Source organism: Pogoniulus pusillus, chromosome 15, assembly GCF_015220805.1.
Source record: "Pogoniulus pusillus isolate bPogPus1 chromosome 15, bPogPus1.pri, whole genome shotgun sequence".
Taxonomy (NCBI): Eukaryota; Metazoa; Chordata; class Aves; order Piciformes; family Lybiidae; genus Pogoniulus; species Pogoniulus pusillus.
Window position 1 is genome coordinate 3,706,155 of NC_087278.1, and position 13,336 is coordinate 3,719,490.

At 48.1% G+C, this 13,336-nt stretch overlaps 1 long non-coding RNA gene across 1 annotated transcript in view; it reads right to left on the reverse strand.

Annotated features, from left to right (window-relative positions):
- Window positions 1–5,218: 5,218 nt before the first annotated feature.
- Window positions 5,219–13,336, reverse strand: part of LOC135181529 (uncharacterized) — a 71,109-nt gene continuing 62,991 nt past the window's right edge. The window contains exons 2-3 of the long non-coding RNA XR_010304910.1: window positions 11,778–11,887; window positions 5,219–5,401 (exon numbers count right to left, since the gene is read on the reverse strand). This is a non-coding gene — a long non-coding RNA (uncharacterized LOC135181529). The remainder of the gene's footprint in view (window positions 5,402–11,777; window positions 11,888–13,336) is intronic.

A 13,336-nucleotide genomic window follows, 5' to 3' on the forward strand; every position in this document is an offset into this window, starting at 1 on the left:
GGCCACAACCTCCCCTCAGGTAGTTGTAGACAGCAATAAGGTCACCCCTCAGCCTCCTCTTCTCCAGGCTAAACAATCCCAGCTCCCTCAGCCTCTCCTCGTAGGGCTGTGCTCAAAGTCTCTGCACATCTGCAAGAGATCCTGCCTGCACCTCTGCAAACCTCTGTGCCAAGAGGAACCAGGATCAGGTCAGAGATCATCTGTCCCTTTCTCAGCACCTTGCTAGAGCCTGGGAAGATCTAGAAGCCTTTCAACAGCCATCAAGACACCAAGCAGTTCCAACACTGCCACAAAGGAGCCAGGGACTGTCTTTGAGTTCTACTCCACCACAGTGAGTAGCACAGACTTTCCCTCGGGCTCCAGGCTGCCTATTAGTAAGTGAGGCAGAGCCATTTTGTGGCTAAACCTTTTCCAGTTTTCTGGTTCTCCTAAGTGAATGAATTTATAGAATCACAGAATCATAGAACCAACCAGGTTGGAAGAGACCTCCAAGATCATCCAGTCCAACCTAGCACCCAGCCCTAGCCAGTCAATAAGCATCCTTGTGAAGCTTTCCCCAACCAAAATAGACCCCAAATTTAACTGGTTTGTATAGAGTTTGTGGGCAGGACTTTTTGGAAGTAAAATAACTACATTATTTCATATTCCCTGCCTCATTAATTGCCCCAGCTAAGTCACACCCTCATCATACAGAGTCCTCCTTATAGTCAATCTAAATCTTTCAGTTCAAAGTTGTTGTCCTTTGTCCTGTCCTTACAGGTCCTGATCAAAAGTCTTTCTCCATGGTTTCTATAAGCCCCATGTATATATTGAAAGGCAGCAATAAAGTCTTCCTGAAGCCTTCTCTTCTTCAGGCTGAACAAACCCAACTCTCTCAGCCTTTCTTCATTGGAGAGTTGTGTCCCCCTTCATGGCCCCCATCTAGACCTGTTCTAACAGATCCTCGTCTTTCTAGAGCTGGTGACCCAGCAGTGTTTCTGGTGGTGGTCTCACTAGGGTGGAGTAAAGTGGGAAAATCACTTTTCTTGTCCTGCTGGCCACATTTCTTTTGATGAAGCCCAGGCTACAACTGGCTTTCTGTGCTGCAAGAGCACATCACTGGCTCATACCAGCAGCATTAACCATTGGGAATGTGATCACAGAATCATAGAATCAACCAGGTTGGAAGAGACCTCCAAGATCATCCAGGCCAACCTAGCACCCAGCCCTAGACAATCAACCAGACCATGGCACTAAGTGCCTCAGCCAGGATTTGCTTCAACACCTCCAGGGACAGCGACTCCACCACTTCCCTGGGCAGCCCATTCCAATGCCAATCACTCTCTCTGACAACAACTTCTCCTAACATCCAGCCTAGACCTCCCCTGGCACAGCTTGAGACTGTGTCCTCTCCTTCATTTGCTGGTTGCCTGGCAGAAGAGCCCAACCCCACCTGGCTACAGCCTCCCTGAAGGCAGCTGCAGGCAGCAATGAGCTCTGCCCTGAGCCTCCTCTGCTGCAGGCTGCACACCCCCAGCTCCCTCAGCCTCTCCTCACAGGGCTGTGCTCCAGGCCCCTCACCAGCTTTGCTGCCCTTCTCTGGACACCTTCCAGCACCTCAGCATCTCTCTTGAATTGAGGAGCCCAGAACTGGACACAGCACACAAGGCATAGCCTGAGCAGTGCTGAGTACAGGGGCAGAATAACCTCCCTTGTCCTGCTGGCCACACTGCTCCTGATCCAGGCCAGGATGCCATTGGCTCTCTTGGCTACCTGGGCACACTGCTGGCTCATCTTCAGCTACTATCTACCAGTACCCCCAATTCCCTTAAATGATAAGAAGCTGTAAAATTCACCTTTCTATGCTTTACATGGGCATGCTTCCTGAAGCTATTTTTCTTGCATTTTCTTTTCTCCCCTCCTTTGAATCTTGCTTCCTTTCCACCTCTGCTTTTTCCTCTCCACTTATCACCTTTCCAACAACTTGGCCTCCATTAAAGAATGAGCTCTCATTTCTTCCTCTTCTAACATGTAGCAGCATTTTGTTGTAAAGGAGGTTTGTAAAGGAGGCATTTTCCTGCAAGGGAAAGTTGAGCCACCCAAGCAGACTGAGCTGCAGACACACACAGATAATAGCTGCTGCTCATCCTGATGACTTGATGAACTATCTGGAGTGATAGCTCTGCGATTTAGTATCACCGAGGCTTTGGGGGAAGATTACCACAATAATGGCATTCTTCTCCTAATGCTTTAAGCTCTTTGTCTCATCCAGGACGTGGGCAAAACAGGCTGGACCTGTGACTAGAGATCCACCTCATATCTAGCCACGGAGATTAAAGGTTGCCATCCTTTTGCATAAAGGTTAACTGTTAGGAGGAAGTTCTTCACAGAGAGAGTGATTGGCATTGGAATGGGCTGCCCAGGGAGGTGGTGGAGGCACCACCCCTGGAGGTGTTGAAGCCAAGCCTGGATGAGGCACTTAGTGCCATGGTCTAGTTGACTGGATGGGGCTGGGTGCTAGGTTGGACTGGATGATCTTGGAGGTCTCTTCCAACCTGGTTGATTCTATGATTCTATGTAGTTTTGGCTGTGTTATGAAGCTGGTAGTTGGGTAATAGTGACAGAGAAATTCCCTGGGAGTTCATCACTGCATTCTTTAGACCTCCTGGAAGATGCTCAGTCACCCTTGCAGCTGTGGAACTAGGAGGACAACTCATCTCATCCAGCAAAGTCACACAGCATGAATGTGGTAAGATGTGCAGGAAGCCCAAGCAGGAAGCCTTCAGCTTTTGAAGTGCTGCTGAAAAGCTAAATCCATCTTACCTGTCCAGAGGTAGATTTGCCTTGTCTCATGTGGAGCTTCTCATCCTTTTCTTTGGAGTATAGCAGGTAGACCTTGGAAACAGTGTTTGAAAAGTGCCTGTCTCCAAGGCAGTGTCTCAGATTCGATGACTCAGATGAACTAATCTGCTTTCCTTCTCTTTCGTGGGGGAAGAAAAATAAATGAGCAAAAGTATCCTGAAACCCCCAAATAAAATGTCTCAGACAGAGTGGAAGCATGGAAAGAAAGAAATAGGAAGACACCTGAAGACAAACACTAAACCAAAGGGAGCCTGAAGAGTTATCCTCTCTGTGCCAGCAGAACAGAAAGGGATAACAGTGGGGCACATGGGCCTTCAGGGCAACATCTTTGATAGGGAAGAAATGTAATTACTTCTTATCTTGCTTTCAGTAAAGCATTTGACACTGTCTCCCACAGCATCCTTCTGGCTAAACTGAGACAGTGTGGTCTGGGTGATCAGGCAGTGACATGGATTGGGAACTGGCTGAAGGAAAGAAGCCAGAGAGTCGTGGTCAATAGGATGGAGTCTAGTTGGAGGCTTGTGACTAGTGAGGACCCACAGGAGTCAGTACTGAGACCAGTTCTCTTCAATGTATTCATCAGTGACCTGGCTGAGGACACAGAGGGCACTGGCAGCAACTTTGCTGGTCACACCAAACTGGGTGGAGTGGCTGCCACACCAGAAGGCTGTGCTGCCATTCAGCCAGGCTTGGACAGGCTGCAGGGGTGGGCAGTTTGAAACTGGATGAAATTCAACAAGGGCAAGTATAGAGTCTGGCACCTGGGAAAGAACAACCCCAGAGATCAGGATAGGTTGGGGACTGAGCTGTTGAAAGGCAGCAAAAGGGGAAAAGGATCTGGGGGTCCTAGTGGATAGGAGGTTGAGCATGAGCCAGCAGTGTGCTCTTGTGGCCAGGAGGGGCAATGCCACTCTGGGGTGTATTAGAAAGGCTGTGGCTAGTAGGTCAAGAGAGGCTCTCCTGCCCCTCTACTGGTGAGGGGGCCCTGGTGAGGTCATGTCTGGAGTGCTGTGTCCAGTTCTGGGCCCCCCAGTTCAACAGGGACATGGAACTGCTTGAGAGAGTCCAGCACAGAGCCACAAAGATAATGAAGGGAATGGAACATCTCTGTTAGGAGTTGAAACTGGGGGAGCTGGGGCTGTGCTGCTGGGAGAAGAAGAGACTGAGAGGTGACCTCATCTGTGGTTATCAATATGTAAAGATGAATGCCAGGAGGCTGGAGCCAGGCTCTGCTGGGTGATGCCTGATGCCAGGACAAGGAAATGGGTGGAAGCTGAGGCATAGGAAGTTTCATTTAAACATGAGGAGGAATTTTTCTCTGTCAGGGTGACAGAACCCTGGCACAGGCTGCCCAGGGGAGTTGTGGAGTCTTTCCCTCTGGTGATACTCAAAACCTGCCTGGATGTGTTCCTGTGCAATCTGCTCTAGGTGCTCCTGCTCTGGCAGGACAGTTGAACTGGATGAGCTTTCAAGGTCCTTTCCAGCCCCTGATATTCTGTGATTCTGTGATTCTCAGTGTTTCTTACAGGCCTCATCTCTCATCCTAGTTATGTCAAGAATGCAAAATGGCAAAGGGAATTACTGGAAGCTGCATCTGTTCATTAAGGTATTTCACTCAGTTTCCTACACTCTGCTTTTCAAAAGCAACCAAACAGCCCCAGCCAAAGGTTTCCATTCTGCACACTGTTACCTGCCCCCCCAAAACACTTAAGAAAATCGCCCAGACTAGACTCAGTTGAGCTGGAAATTAGCATGAAGCTTTGTATTTAGAGCTTAGCACAAGATACAAGCAGGTATTGGCAATCTATACAGCTATAGACAAGTTAAAAGTAATACAGAACCACAACAGCCCTCCCAGAAACCAGAGTCCCCAGGAGGGGCTCTCAATCACCTTCTTCCCACCCCTCTACCTTACTCCAGACTTTGCCTTACATTCAAGCTAAGTTTGGAGGGTTGGCCAGGGGGATTAGGAAGCAGATGGACTATTCAGGCAGCAAGTTAGGTTAGAGAGAGAAGTGCAGCCCAAAAAGCCAGAGAAAGACTCCCTTATCTATGTTTATGTTCTTGTTTTTATACATCTCAGCAAGCCTATGAGTGCAGCAGACATCAGCATTGTTTCCTTTTCACAGCCTATCACCTAATTCTTCTCCCCAAAATATCCCAGCTAGGCTCAAATTAGCACACACAGAGAAATGGCAGAGGTATTCACAAAGCTACAATTTGTTTGCACAGGTTAGCTGGCACCACCCATGCCCCTGGTGATTAAATCTCAACTGCAAACCCTCTGCCATTGTGGTGCACTATAGATTTGAATCGTGCCCAGGTGCGTGTGTCGAGAGCACTCCCAGGCATGCCCATGTAGTTAGCATCCTTTTATTGATTCCTTTGCACTTAAAAAGTCACAGCTGCTTCCATTTCAGGAGATGCTCTAGAGTTCTTCTTTTAAAACAGTATGACACAGTTCAGTAGCTGGAATGTGCTGCAGAGCTGGGACTGCCAGATAGCTTGGGTTTAATTTTCTCTGCAGGAAAGAGTAATGGGTAACTTCTCAGCAGAGGAACTGTCACAAAGAAAGAGGGGGGAATAAAAGGCATATTTTGACTCAAGTCAAGATAAAAACTGAACCTCAAATTAAACAAAAAAAAAATCACAGTTCTATCTTTTGTAACCCTGTAAATTAATTTCTATCAGGATTTCTGCTTCCAATAAATAACAACAAATCTCAGCCACTCACCAGAGCTATTAAGACAACTCCAACTTGCCAAGACTTTTAGCATGTTGGTTTCTAGGAATTTGATTCAAATAGAACTTCTTAGATTGGAAAAGACCTTCAAGAGCATCGAGACCAAACATTGGTTTCACACTGATAAGTCCTTGGCTAACCCAAACCCCTCAGCACAACATCTCACCACTATGAATTGCTATGGTTGGAAGGGACCACCAGGATCAGCCAGTCCAACCTTCACCCCAGCATCCTTCATCACCAGACCATAGCCTCAAGCACCACATCCACTCTCCTTTCAAGCACCTCCAGGGATGGTGACTCCACCACCTCCCTGGGCAGCCTGTTCCAGTACCTGCTCAGTAAAGAACTTCCTACCAACATCATAGAATCAACCAGGTTGGAAGAGACCTCCAAGATCATCCAGTCCAACCTAGAACCCAGCCCTATCCAGTCAACTAGACCATGGCACTAAGTGCCTCATCCAGCCAACCTAAACCTCCCCTGATGCAATTAATACTACTAATATACTAATATATAAATACTAGTTAATACTCTCAAAATATCCTGTAAAGAAAGCACTCTAAGCAGAGAGTGCTGACATAGGCACAGGGATGAACAGCTAATTGGGCAATAATTGGCCAGCAGGGCAAGGGAGGAGATTCTGCTCCTTTATTCTGCTTTCCTGGGACCCCACCTGGAGCCCTGTGTGCAGTTCTGGAGCCCCCAACACAAGGAGGACATGGAACTGTTGGAGCCAGTCCAGAGGAGGCCACAAAGATGCTCAGAGGGCTACAGCAGCTCTGTTATGAGGACAGGCTATGAGAGTTGGGGCTCTGCAGCCTGGAGAAGAGAAGGCTTTGAGGAGACCTTACAGGAGCCTTCCAGTATCTGGAGGGGGCTACAGGAGGGCTCAGGAGGGACTACTCACAAGGTCTTGTAATGACAGGATGAGGAGGAATGGGTTTAAACTGTCAGAGGGGAGATTCAAACTAGATGTTAGGAGAGGTTTCTTTGCAGTGAGGGTGGTGAGACACTGGCACAGGTTGCCCAGGGACGCTGTGGCTGCTCCCTCCCTGGAGATGTTCAAGGCCAGGTTGGATGAGGCCTTGAGCAACCTGTTCTAGTGGGAGGTGTCCCTGCCTATAGCAGGGGTTTAGAACTGGATGAGATCCTTTCCAACCTTAACCATTCTATGTATTTCATTGCACTTTTGCATTCTACAATCTGCCTTCCCCAAATACCTTGGCAGTAACCTTCACACGTGTGAGTAATGGCTAGGGTGGGGGAATGGGGGGAGCACTCTGAAGCAATAGGAAGTTGAGCTCAGTGTTTTCCTTTGCTGGAAATGTTGAACAACTGGTTTTAGATATTCTGCTAGCATTGGAAGCAGGGATTTGGTTTTAATTAAAATCTCCTTTAAAAGTGATAGGAAAGGATTCTCTGGAAGGAAAAAAAAAAAGTATATATATTAAACAAAAAAAAGAAAAGAAAAGAGGAAAGAACTGGCAAATTAATTAACTAAACTAGAAGGTCAGTTTTAAAACCCTGCTGCAGACTAATTAAATCCTAGACACTGACATTTTTGGCTAAAAATTGCAACTCCAGTAATTAGTGTTGCAGGAAATTTCCATACGCCATCCTGCCAAATGAATGAGAGTAGTTCCTAATTGTTCCTGTAGGACTCCTTGCAAATAGCTGGGAGGCACAGGATCCTGTTGTAGGGAATGTGCAAAGACACCCTAGTACTTTTGTTCCAGTCATAGAGGCTCTCCAGGTCAGTTGTGAGAAGGAGGCAGAATGTTAGGAGCGTTGTTGTGATGGTTTGGATGTTACCTGCCCCCCACACTTAAGAAACTCACCCAGACTAGACTCAGTTGAGCTGGAAATTAGCATGAAGCTTTGTATTTACAGCTTAGCACAAGATACAAGCAGGTATTTACAACAGATACAGAAATACACAAGCTTAAAAGTAATACAGAACCACAACAGCCCTCCCAGAAACCTGAGTCCCCAGGAGGGGCTCCCAACCGCCCTTCCACCTTCTTCCCACCCCTCTACCTTACCCCAGATCTTGCCTTACCTTCAAGGTAGTTTTGAGGGTCGGCCAGGGGGGGTTAGGAAGCAGATGGATTAGTCACACAGACAGCAGGTTAGGTTAGAGAGAGAAGATCAGCCCAAAGCCCAGAGACAGCCAGAGACTCAACTGCCTTGTCTATGTCTGTGCTCTTCTTTTTATACATCCCCCCACAATGCAACAGAGATGTTGAGGTGCTGGAAGGAGCCCAGAGAAGGGCAATGAAGCTGGTGAAAGGCCTGGAACACAAACCCTATGAGGAGAGGCTGAGGGAGCTGGGGGGTGTGCAGCCTGCAGAAAAGAGGAGACTCAGGGAGGACCTCATTGCTGTCTACAACTACCTGAAGGGAGGCTGTAGCCAGGTGGGGTTGGGCTCTTCTGCCAGGCAAGCAGCAACAGAACAAGGGGACACAGTCTCAAGTTGTGGTGGGGGAGGTCTAGGCTGGGTGTTAGGAGGAAGCTGTTGGCAGAGAGAGTGATTGGCATTGGAATGGGCTGCCCAGGGAGGTGGTGGAGTTGCCATCCCTGGAGGCGTTGAAGCAAACCTGGATGAGGCACTTAGTGCCATGGTCTGGTTGATTGGCTAAGGCTGGGTGCTAGGCTGGCCTAGATGATCTTGGAGGTCTCTTCCAACCTGGTTGATTCTATTCTATTCTATTCTATTCTATTCTATTCTATTCTATTCTATTCTATTCTATTCTATCTCAGCAAGCACTATGAGTGCAGTAGCCATCACCACTGTTTCCTTTTCACATCCTATCATCTAATTCTTCTCACCAAACCATCCCAGCTAGGCTCAAAGTAGCACAGTTATAAATGATGATTACCGGAGCAGTCTCTTCCTCCTGTTGCCCAACACACTAATAAATACCGCTATTTAGGGAAGCAACCACTACTTAAATAGGGCAAGCTATTAGTCAAAAGGCTGTGAATAAATACATGCTGAACATGCAATTAAAAATCACTGCAGTGAACAACTTCGTTGGAGAAAACAAAAGGTGCTGCTAATTGTTTGATTTCCATTTGCACGCAGCTGACTGTGCAGAGGTATTTCCTTTTCTTATAATCATTAAGGGGTTGTTGGGTTGTTGTTGGGTTGTTGTTTTTTTTCAGGACTACTAAGGATTTATTAAATGTCAGGCAGTAAAATTAAAATGTCAGTAAATGACATAAGGGTCAAGTAGACTTAATAAACCTGAGCTGCATTGGCCCCCATTTATTTCCAGGTTTTCTTTTTCCACTGGAAAATGTGTTAAAAAATGTGAAGTTTTCTTTGGTTTGGCTTTTTGGGGTTTGGTTTGTGTTTTGGAGGGTTTTTTGGGTTTGTTTTTTTTTGTACAGCACATGTTCCTTTTGCATACAACAATGGGTGAAGAACTGGTTGGACGGCAGAGCCCAGAGAGTGGTGGTGAATGGTGCCACATCCAGTTGGCAGCTGGCACTGGTGGTGTGACCCAAGGATCAGTGCTGGGCACAGTACTGGTCAGTACCTTTACTGATGATCTAGACAAGGGGATTGAGTCCAGCATCAGTGAGTTTGCAGATGACACCAAGCTAGGAGCAGGTGTGGCTCTGTTGGAGGGCAGAAGAGACCTGCAGAGGAACCTGGCCAGGCTGAATGGGTGGACAGAGGCCAATGGGATGACACTGAACAAGGCCAAGTGCAGGGTTCTGCACTTTGGCCACAACAACCCCAAGCAGTGCTCCAGGCTGGGGACAGAGTGGCTGAGCGCAGCCAGGAAGAAAGGGACCTGGGGGTACTGGTAGAGAGTAGCTGAAGATGAGGCAGCAGTGTGCCCAGGTGGCCAAGAGAGCCAATGGCATCCTGGCCTGCATCAGGAACAGTGTGGCCAGCAGGACAAGGGAGGTTATTCTGCCCCTGTGCTCAGCACTGCTCAGGCCACACCTTGAGTGCTGTGTCCAGTTCTGGGCTCCTCCATTGCAGAGAGATATTGAGGTGCTGGAAGGAGCCCAGAGAAGGGCAGCAAGGCTGGGGAGGGGCCTGGAGCACATCCCTGTGAGGAGAGGCTGAGGGAGCTGGGGGTGTGCAGCCTGGAGAAAAGGAGGCTCAGGGCAGAGCTCATTGCTGTCTACAACTACCTGAAGGGAGGCTGTAGCCAGGTGGGGTTGGTCTCTTCTGCCAGGCAACCAGCAATAGAACAAGGGGACACAGTCTCAAATTGTGCAAGGGGAGGTCTGGGCTGGATGTTGTTAGGAAGTTGTTGTCAGAGAGAGTGATTGGCACTGGAATGGGCTGCCCAGGGAGGTGGTGGAGCTGCCATCCTCGGAGGTGTTGAAGCCAAGCCTGGCTGGTGCACTTAGTGCCATGGTCTGGTTGATTGGCCAGGGCTGGGTGCTAGGTTGACCTGGGTGATCTTTGAGGTCTCTTCCAACCTGGTCAATTCTATGATTCTAACAGATTAAGTTATTCAGACCTTTCTTCTCTTCAGAACCCTGTGCAAACTTTGCTCAGAGGGAAAAAGGCTGCTCCCATCTTGAGGGGCACTGATACAGAGTGGTGGTTTGAGCAGCTTTTCCCTTAATAAATCTGTCTCTTCAAAGAAAATGAAAATGTCAGGAGGAGAAAATGACCAATTTACCCCATAATTAAAATGAGGAAATGATAAATTACTGTTTCAGATGGGAAGCAACAAGAGATAATGCTGCTGTGCTGAAAGACCAGCCTGAAGGACCAGGCAGCCAAGGCGCACAGACCTCGCACGCGTGTCTGAAACGATGCTCTCAGATGGGCCAGCATCATCCCCTTGTTCCAGGGCACTGCTCCTTCCTATTATGTCCCTCTTTTATTCTCCACAGAAGTGGCATGATTAGCACTTGGAAAACTAGTTGACAGTCTGCTCTGTGGTTAGCTAAACTGGAAAATGCTCAGCAGTGTGCTGCACCATGTGAGTGGGGAGAGAAACTTTTAGAGTGGCTGCAAGTCCTGCTGGCCTAATGTCCTCGAGTCTCTGCAGTCAGTCTGCAGTTTCTTCTTTCAAAGACTAATGTGATGGTCTGTGACTGACTGCAGCAATCAAAGAGCATTCAGGTGCATGTAGAGAACAATTTTCTGGTTGATGTGTTCTTTCAGGTGAACTCATTCAGCAAAGTGACATTTCATATTTCTCTTAGAAAATTTCAGTGGGCTTTATTTTATTGCAGGTGGTGAATATGTGTCTTGCAGGCTACTGTTTCAGGCTCTATGCAAGCTTAAGTCCTCAGTCTGGACAGCAAGGGGATCTGATCTGGGTGCATAATGGCAGACAGACTCCATTAATGTTTATAAAGATGTCAAGGGTGAGTGCCAAGAGGATGGAGCCAGGCTCTGATCAGTGATGCCCAATGACAGGACAAGGGGCAATGAATCATAGAATCATAGAATCAGGCAGGGTTGGAAGGGAACACAAGGATCAGACAGCTCCAACCCCCCTGCCATGCCCAGGGACACCCTACCCTAGAGCAGGCTGCACACAGCCTCATCCAGCCTGGCCTTAAACACCTCCAGCCATGGGGCCTCAACCACCTCCCTGAGCAACCCATTCCAGCCTCTCACCACTCTCCTGCTCAACAACTTCCTCCTTATGTCCAGTCTCAATCTTCCCACCTCCACCTTTGCTCCACTCTCCCCAGTCCTGTCACTACCTGAGAGCTTAAAAAGTCCCTCCCCAGCATTTTTGTAGGCCTCCTTCAGATCCTGGAAGGCCACAAGAAGGTCACCTGGGAGCCTCCTCTGCTCCAGTCTGAACAGCCCCAACTCTCTGAGTCTGGAGAAGCCTGGAGCCTGGAATGGGTTGCCCAGGGAGGTGGTTGAGGCCCCATCCCTGGAGGTGTTTCAGGCCAGGCTGATCTAAGGTAGGGTGTCCCTAGGCATGGCAGGGAGGTTGGAACTAGATGATCCTTGTGGTCCCTTCCAACCCTGGCTGATTCTATGATTCTAAGTGGTCTGGCTTTGGGGATGCTGCTGCTAACGTGATGGGCTTCCTTTTCCTTGTAGAAATGTAGCTGGGGGTAAAGACAGTTCTGTGTTCCAGTGGAGAATACTGCACAACCAGACATCTGAGCAGAAATAAAGATAGAACCATGACTTAAATACTGACTTAAAATCCTGACAAGCCTGGGTAGGCTTTACAAACATACCTGGTTTTTTATGACTCGCTCAGCAGTGCTTTTCCCTTTGGAGAACTTAGTTCAGCAATGACCTCCACTGCCATCCATCACATCCTCTGCTAGGTCAGTGAGGCTTCATCCTTCCACAAAAGAAAAGAAACACTAAGCTGCAATGAAATTTCGAGTCTTCTGCTCTTGAGGCACCAAAAGGAGACCTTGCTCAGAATAATTCATGCATTTTCACAGTAAGTCCACCCTTTTTTGTTTACATCAGCAAGTTGGCAGCTTTGTCCTCTTAGAGAAAAAAAACTCTTCAGGCTCTCTGAATATTCTGGCAGAGGTGAGGAAGTCTTTGCTTTCTCTGTGCTTATCTATCTCCAGAACTGGAGTCCTACACTTCTTTAAGGATTACAACAACAACAAAAAAAAGGGGGGGGGGGAGGGATGGGGGGTGGAGTCTGTGATCTGCAGAGGTACAGGAGTCCTGGATTCAGGACCAAATTTGTGGTAGCAGCTATTTATCCACTGCCAAATGCTGCTGTTAACTTTGTTTAGCTGTCTCTGTAGACATCTTCGATGTGTCAGCAAGTTCTGGAGCCCCCAACACAAGTAGGGCATGGAACTGTTGGAGCCAGCCCACAGGCGGACACAAAGATGCTCAGAGGGCTACAGCAGCTCTGCTATGAGGGCAGGCTATGAGAGTTGGGGCTCTGCAGCCTGGCAAAGAGAAGGCTTTGAGGACACCTTGGAGTAGCTTTCCAGTGTCTGAAGTGGGCTCCAGGAGGGGTGGGGAGGGACTACTGACAAGGTCTTGTAATGACAGGCAAGGGGTAATGACAGGGCAAGGGGTAATGGGTTTAAACTGGCAGAAGGGAGATTCAAACCAGATGTTAGAAAGAAGTTCTTTGCAGTGAGGGTGGTGAGACACTGGCACAGGTTGCCCAGGGAGGTTGTGGCTGCTCTCTCCCTGGAGGTGTTCAAGGCCAGGTTGGATGAGGCCTTGAGCAACCTGTTCCAGTGAGAGGTGTCCCTGCCTACAGCAGGGTTTTAGCACCGAATGAGTTCCCTTCCAACCTAAACCGTTCCATGATTCTATGATTCTATGATTGAGGAATATTTGATTGGGGCACAGAACAAGGAAATGTTGCAGAGATCTGCAGTGCCACTCTAGGACAGGCACTTCACATCTCTGGGGTTTATTTTCTCAGCCCTAAATATCAATACTGATGCTAAAGCCATCCCTGCAGCATACACAGTATGTGTGTGATGAGGGTACCTATATTGTTTTCACAGGTTCTGAAGTTTGGGAGGAGGAAAGGAGAAGACCAAAGCAGGTCTTTGTCGTGCATGCTTTGTCCTCCAGCAGCTTTCAGAGCCCCACAGCATATTGCCATGAAAGGCCTGTTGTATCAAGCTGCAGAGCTTTCCAGCACAAGTGTGTATCTAACACAGACCTGGTGCTAGGCTAGCTGGATTTGGAATGGATATCTAAAATTGAAATGGACTTTCAATATCTTCCAACAGCAGCAGGATGCTGAGTAATTTACATCGTGCCTCATGCAGGCAGACAAATAATCCAGCACCCTGAA